This window comes from Triticum dicoccoides, chromosome 7B (assembly GCF_002162155.2).
Source record: "Triticum dicoccoides isolate Atlit2015 ecotype Zavitan chromosome 7B, WEW_v2.0, whole genome shotgun sequence".
In the NCBI taxonomy this organism is placed as follows: Eukaryota; Viridiplantae; Streptophyta; class Magnoliopsida; order Poales; family Poaceae; genus Triticum; species Triticum dicoccoides.
The window spans coordinates 606,272,242-606,279,474 of NC_041393.1; positions in this window are offsets into that span (position 1 = coordinate 606,272,242).

A 7,233-nucleotide genomic window follows, 5' to 3' on the forward strand; every position below is an offset into this window, starting at 1 on the left:
TCTGGAGGAGGAGGAGGAAGTAGGGCGACCGGAGGAGGAGGGAGGTGCGGTTTGAGGAGGGCGGCCGAAGGAGGAGGAGGGAGGGGGCGGGGGGAGGAGGGTGGCCGGAGGAGGAGGGGGGAGGAGGGAGTACCTCGGCGAGGAGCAGCGCGCGGCGGCGGGCGATGGGTTCGGCGCGGCGAGAGCGAGTGAGAGCGAGAGTGAGTGAGAGGGTGCAGTGAGAACCGCTCCAGGATAAGGTAACTAAGTAGTAGTGCGTTTCAGGTATACACGCTACTGCTACGAAGGGACGTAGCAGTAGCGCTGGTCACGCATACGCGCTACTGCTAAGTGGGGCTAGCCATCTACGCCCCGTACAAGTATAGCAGCAGCGCGCTTTGGCAGAACGTGCTACTGCTAAAGCAGTAGCAGTAGCGCGGTCTAACTAAAAACGCTACTACTAAGTAGCAGTAGCGTCCTATTTTGTCCAGCGCTACTACTAAGATATTGTGTATATGGTTTTCCCTAGTAGTGTCCCCTTTGGCCCTTGGCCTCCATGGCGCCCGAAGGGGTGAGAGCCCCTCTGAGATTGGATCTCTCTGTTTTCTTCTCTATTTCGCGTATATTTTTTGGCCTTTCGCCATTTCTTTCATAGCAGGAGATCCGTAACTCCGACCAGGCTAAACTTTTGAGGGAATTTTCTCCGGAAATTGGCTTTCTTGCGGCGAAAGAAGGGCTCCAACTGACCTAAGGGATGCCCACAATCCCGGGGGAGTGCCCTTGGGGGTAGGGCGTGCCGGCCTGGCTTGTGGGGCCCTAGGGCACCATCTTGCATTGATAATTTTTCCAAAAAACCATATATATTCAATAAAAAATCACCGTAATTCCTATGACATTTTGACCTTCCTAGATATTGATTTTCAGTGAAACAAAAAATATGCAGAAAATAGGAACTAACACTGTGCACTACATTAATAAGTTAGTCCATAAAAATAATATAAAAATGCATCAAACCATATATAATTGATGTAAATATAGCATGGACACTTCATAAATTATAGATACGTTGGAGACGTATCAGTGTTCGATGGATCTGTTCTTGGTGGATCTGCACAGATCTGGGCGTAGTCTGATCCCTTCGTATGTCTTTGGGTTGGGTACTTCCGGTCTACGCTACTCTTCAAATGCAGTGGTTGTTGTTTGTGCTGGTCCTATGGGGCCTTAACACAACGACTTCCTGACTGTCCACTATAATAAATTTTGCCCGACTCTGGCGAGGGAAGGGCGATGATGGCGGCGTGCCTTTGGTTTGCTTTTATGCTTGTAGTAGTCGTTAGGTGGTCTATGAATCTGGATCTAATTTTTATTATTTCTGATATTGGTGGTACTGCCATAATTGAAAATGAGTAGATCGGAAGTTATTCCTCAAAAAAATACTTTGTTTTAAATAGAAGTAATCAATTAATTGACCAATTTCATTCTTGTTCTGATTATAAAGTTCATGTGGGTTTCAATTTAAGGTATACAGGTCTAGTATATTTTGAAATTTGAGAAAATTTCGCTGCACGTAGATAAGTTTGCAAGTGGATGCAAGTAGGCACATCAAGTCGGCAGTTCAGAAAAGGACATTTTTGTCCACAAACTTGTCAAGCCGATGAAGAGAAGCCCAAATAAGTAAAAAAAATTTGGGTCAGGACACGCTTTCCATGCTAATCTCCAAAGTTCGGGCTTTGGCCGTTCAGTTATGCAGACAAGAGCAGGAGGCTTAGCTTCTTTTGGGATAGTAAGAGCATCTTCTGCCCTTGGCCCCCCAGAAGGAGCTAAAAATCGCCCTCTGGGGGCGCACCGGCGCTAAACCGCGCGCTGGGGGCGTGATGCCCCCCAGTCGTGGCGCCCATGTTTAAAAAAAAATTAAATACGGCGCAAACACGGCACAAATTCAACGCAAACTTCGGCGAGTTCGTTCAAATTTAAACATATTTTACAAAAAAGAAAAAAAACTACTAGGCTGCTCCTTGCCGCTCCTCGCCGCCCGCCGCCCTTGCAGTTCTACACCCCGAGGAGGCTGTAAAACCGCGTGTAGTCGCCGCCGTCGTCATCGTCGTCGTCGCCGCGGCCGCCGTCCCTGCTGCAACCCTCCGGTTGGCGCGGCGGGTTGGATGGTTCGGGGGCGTCCTCGTCGTCGTCGCTGTCGAGGATCACGAAGTCGTGCTCGTCCTCGCACCCATGTTTGCGGGCGGCTATCTCCTCCAGGGCCCGGTGCTGCCGGACCATCTCGTCTCGGAGGTAGTCGTTCCGCGCCCACTGTAGGGCCTCCTCGTCGGAGAAGCCGCGCCGGGCTATCTCCTCGTACTCCGCGGGGAGGCCGGGCTCCGGCTTGGGCGCGACGAGGACGAAGCGGCCAGAGGGGGGTGGAGTCGCCGATGCGGACGTCGGAGCTGCGGGTGCGCCCGCTGACAGGCGTGTCCTAGGGTTCCGGCTTGACGGGGCAGAGGTAGGGAGAGCCGGACGAGGAGGAGGACGCCCCGGGCTGCTCCATGCGCCTCGGCGTCCACGAGCTCCCACATCGGCGAGAGAAGGACGGGGGAGCGGGGTACTCGAGCCTCGGCGCGTTGCCGCCCTCGATGTACTCGAGGACGGCCTCCAGCGTGCGGCCGGGCACGCCCCACCATCGACGTCGCCCCTCGGAGTTGAGCCTGCCGGAGGGCACGACGCCGTTCGTGGCCTCGAGCTGTTTGGCCTGGCGGCAGCGTAAGTAGGGCTCCCAGAGCGGGCTGTCGGGGACGTACAGTGGTCCTTCCCTCGCCGCCCGCGGCAGGGAGGCGCGGATACGCGCGATCTCCGCACGCCGCGCCGCGGTGGGTGGTGGTGGCACCGGCACGCCGCCGACGCTGATTCTCCACGCCCCGGGCACCCGCATGTCCGGCGGGACCGGGTACTCGGCCTCGAAAAGGAGCCGAGCTTTGTACTCGTGAAGATGGCGGCGACCGAAGCCGTTCGCCGCTGCGCCGTCGCCTGGGAAGCGCTCGGCCATGCTTTGAACTGGAGACGGCGAGAGGAGGGGAGGAAGGGGGAGAAATGACGCGTCGGCAGTGGAGGCTCTGTGCGTGTCTCCGGCGTGCTGGGGGTCGGCTTATATAGGCGGAGGCGCCACATAGTACGCATGGCGGGCGAGGGGATGCGCGTCGTCCGGTCTTCACTGCGCCGCCCGTGAGGCATCAATGGAGCCTGACCGGCGCGGCAGCGCGTGGCAGCTTTGGCATTGATTCGCGGCGGGAAACGAGGTGATGAGGATGACGAAGCGGCGAGAAGAGTGGCGAGTCGCTAGCAAGGAGGGCCCGCGGCTCTTTCGCGCCAAAAACAATTCGCCCGGCGCCCCCGAGCGCCCCCCAGCGAGCCGGGTTCGGGTTGGGTCCGCCGGCGCCAATTTCGGCCCGAGCCGGCGAAAACTGGGCCCTTGGGGTGCGACTGGACCGATTTTTTGGCGCCGGCGGCCGAAAAGTCGTCTGGGGGGCTTGTTGGGGGCGCGGCTGGAGATGCTCTAAGACTAGGTGTAGTTGGGCTGTTTCTTTTCCGGCCTGCGTGCCATGTACTGGCGAGGGAGCCATGTACCTGACTGTCTTCTCTTTCGTTTGACCCGCGGTTTGGGTCTGGTTGCTGTGTGGAACGATCTACTATGTGGTGCTACTTGTCTTATGGCTTTATTTATAAAGTCGGGCGTATGCTTTTTCTCTAAAAAAAGATTTTGTAGGATTCCAGATTATATAGTAGGACACTGCATCATTTGGGGATGGAAAGGATGGAGAGAGGGGTCTCTCCGCTGTTTATTAGTGGTGACCATGGAGTGTGATAATCTGGGAAGATAGGTAGCTCGATGGAGCGAAGATTCAGGAACTGGCGCCAGACTTGTACATCAGGATTCCGAAAAGAGTTAGGCAGGATCGTAGGGTTCACTACAAGAAATATGTCAACTTGTGACCACCACTATTGGTCACTCAAAGGTCATGGTTTTTCATTTGTGACCTTTTTGTGACCAAAAACAGAAGGTCAAAAGCTAAGGGTCGTAAACTGACTATAGCGACCTTCTTTGTGAGAAGGTCGTAGACGTTTATGACCAAAACAGAAGGTCGTTGAACCCATGACATTTTGTTTTGGTCACTAGCTGTCTGCCTAGGCCACGTCGGATCCGACGTGGCAATCTGACGTGGCAAAATTGTGACCAATTCAAAAGGTCAAAAATTAAAATCGGCCCGGTCCAATTGGGTGTTTATATGGGCCGAGCCCATTAATTCAGCCTTTTTTATAATTTTTTCGCATTAACTTTGATCAGTTATATGGGCCAAGCCCAACTATTCAGCCTTTTTAATTTCTGGGCCATGGCCTTTTTAGTCCATTAATTTTCTAGTTTCAGACATTATATATTGAAGTTGGTCCCACTAGTCAGTCAAGCCCCACATGTCATAATCTCATACATTGGTCCCACACATGAGATATTTCAACATTGCTCAAATTGTTTCCCGACGTGAATCCCACTAGTCAGGTTTCTATTTCACACATTTTTAAATCACTATTTCAAACAAAACAGAATAAACATAATTTATCAAATAATAGTAAATCTGTTACAATGTCACATTCTCTACAGTCTATTACAGTCAAACAGAACAAACAATTCTCAGGCAAGTAAGGCATCATCAAGGCTTTGCACTTGGCTTCACGGCTTCTCACTTCAAATTTGTCCCAACGCTCCTGTAAAAGAGTGAACACAAAGGCTATCAGCATTAGTGTACTGCTGTTCAGGCCAGAACCAAACAAATGCAATGGCAACACTAATGTAAGAAGCGAGCAGAACAAACAATGTACGTTCCAGCTTCAGCTTTCCCGTTATAAAATACTAGAGGGGTAAAACAGATCTTATAGTTGCATAGTGAAATCTTTGCTTTTACAGATCTTATATAATATTGTGTTTATGCCAGGAATGCATCAGTTTGTATAAATACTAGAAAGGGAAAATAAAACACGTTAACCTATTATTATTCTACACTTCCACTACAACACTCAAGCTCATGTTAGGCACTAACAATACTAACCTACAAGCGCCAGCATGGTATATTGGTACAAGTGCAGGTCATGCAATGAATGTCACTGTAACAAATTCACCTAAAGAAAAGTACAATAGACCATCCATTGAAGACAGCATCTAACAATACTAGTAAGCCCACAAAGTCGTGCCAGTTTATGCCATGATTACACAAGTCAACAACTGAATCCCAAACTGTATTTTCATATACTGTAGCAAACTAGATTGATAATATTTTTTTATTTTGGTTGAGGTTGTGATTCCGTTAGGCATCCATGGGTGGCAGGAATGCGAAGTGTAGGTAGCAGCAATGTACAACTAGCTAGAGTAGGAGTAGGAGGAGCAACACCAAACATTTTTCTGCTGGGTTTTGAGGCGTTGGAGGTGCATCTCAGATTCTCCTGCAGAATAGCAGTGAGGACGCTTCACCAATAGAGCAAAACCAAGGACAAAACTTCCTTCTCCAGATTGCCATTGGCCTTCATCAAATGAATAAGCATCAGGATTTCTTAATCCAATTTGTTCATATCAAGTTCATGAAACTCAAGAACGACTCAATTAACAGTAAAGTTTCATATAAAACTCAAGAAGGTATTTCTTCACCATTACAGAAATATATCATTGTTAATGTAAATGATCTGGAATACATATACAGATATTACCACAAACACCTATCACGCAAAATCACATCGCAAGGTAACTCTGATTTTAGTCAAATTTTACTGCAGCCCAGCTCAAAACCTGAGCACCTAATTATTCAGAAGTTGAGATGATGCTTTCACTAGTAGGAATGCTTTAAAAAATTTACGGGATTACATGGTTCTGCAAGTTGTACTAATTCTTTTGACCAGTCCAGATCACACACCACACACGCCAGATATTCAGAAGTAGAATAATCTGAATTTTGTAGTACTGCAAGGGTAGGTTTTTTCGTTAGTATGTGAGTTTCAAATAGTAGTAATCTGGTGAAAGAACACTAACTAACACTACAACTTGTTTAAGGAGCAGTAGCAAATGCTCCAGAGGTTCCTAGCTAGACCTCATATATGGTGTACATGCATAATAGATTGGTACCTTCACTGGAAAGTGGAAAAGGAGGCTCTGAATCTTATAGCTACTTATCTAGTTGAGATGTTGAAACGTGGGGTGTGCATGTCAGGTTACTAATTACTTGAGAAACTGGGATCGGTTGGTCTTCTTGGTCTAGAGAGAGGCATAGAAGGCTAATAAGAGCATTTATAATGGGTGAAGTTTACAAGCACAATTAATTAATTGAACTGAAACTGAAAAGTTATACTAGTTACATTTAATAGATGAATGGAATTACTGTCACACAGGAAAGGTAAATCTAAACACAGGGAGCTTCTCCATTTACGCTATGTTTGTTTTCTGAAAAAAACAGGCAATTAAACCAGAAAAGCACCACATTTACTACATAGGGTTCTGCATGATATATCAGGAACACATTGAACAATCAACATACGTAACCAGTTGTGAGCCATAACAATCGAAACTAAGCAGTAGTGTGTAAAGATGCACTAATATGTTGTTTCTTAAGCAAGAGGAAGCATGTCTTAAGCAGGAAGAAAGAAAACAAAACAGAAGAGATACCACATGGTTACTTGCTCACTCCATCGACCTCATCCGTTTATCTTTCATTTCTATGATGAAAGTAGACTTGGGGTTATATGGTTTGGAACTCTGAATCAAGTGGCCAACAAGTGGCTGCTAGGTGAGTATCAATGACTCGGCCACGATTACTCACTGGCTCACCATAGATGGTCAAGACTCAAAGTACCCGCAAAATAAAATAAAATAAAATGTTTCAGTTCATTTGCACGTGGCACTGTCCATTTCATAAGAGCAATTGGTACCACAAGTAACCCATTGGCTGCACTAGATAGTATCATGGATTCATGGTCAAATCATGCTGATAAGGTCACACTGATATGAACTAAGGTTAAATTTTGATAGGATGCTTAGTATCACTAGCACATGTAGAACACCACAGACCACTTCCAAGGTGCTCATCTATGAAAATTAGCACCCAGCAGCAAAAATACAAACTAGAGATCAGCATATGAACTAAGGCCAAACTTAGGTTCAGCAGCAAAAATTAGCACCCAGCAGCAAAAATACAAACTAGAGATATTCAAGCCAAGCATAACAGTATAGGC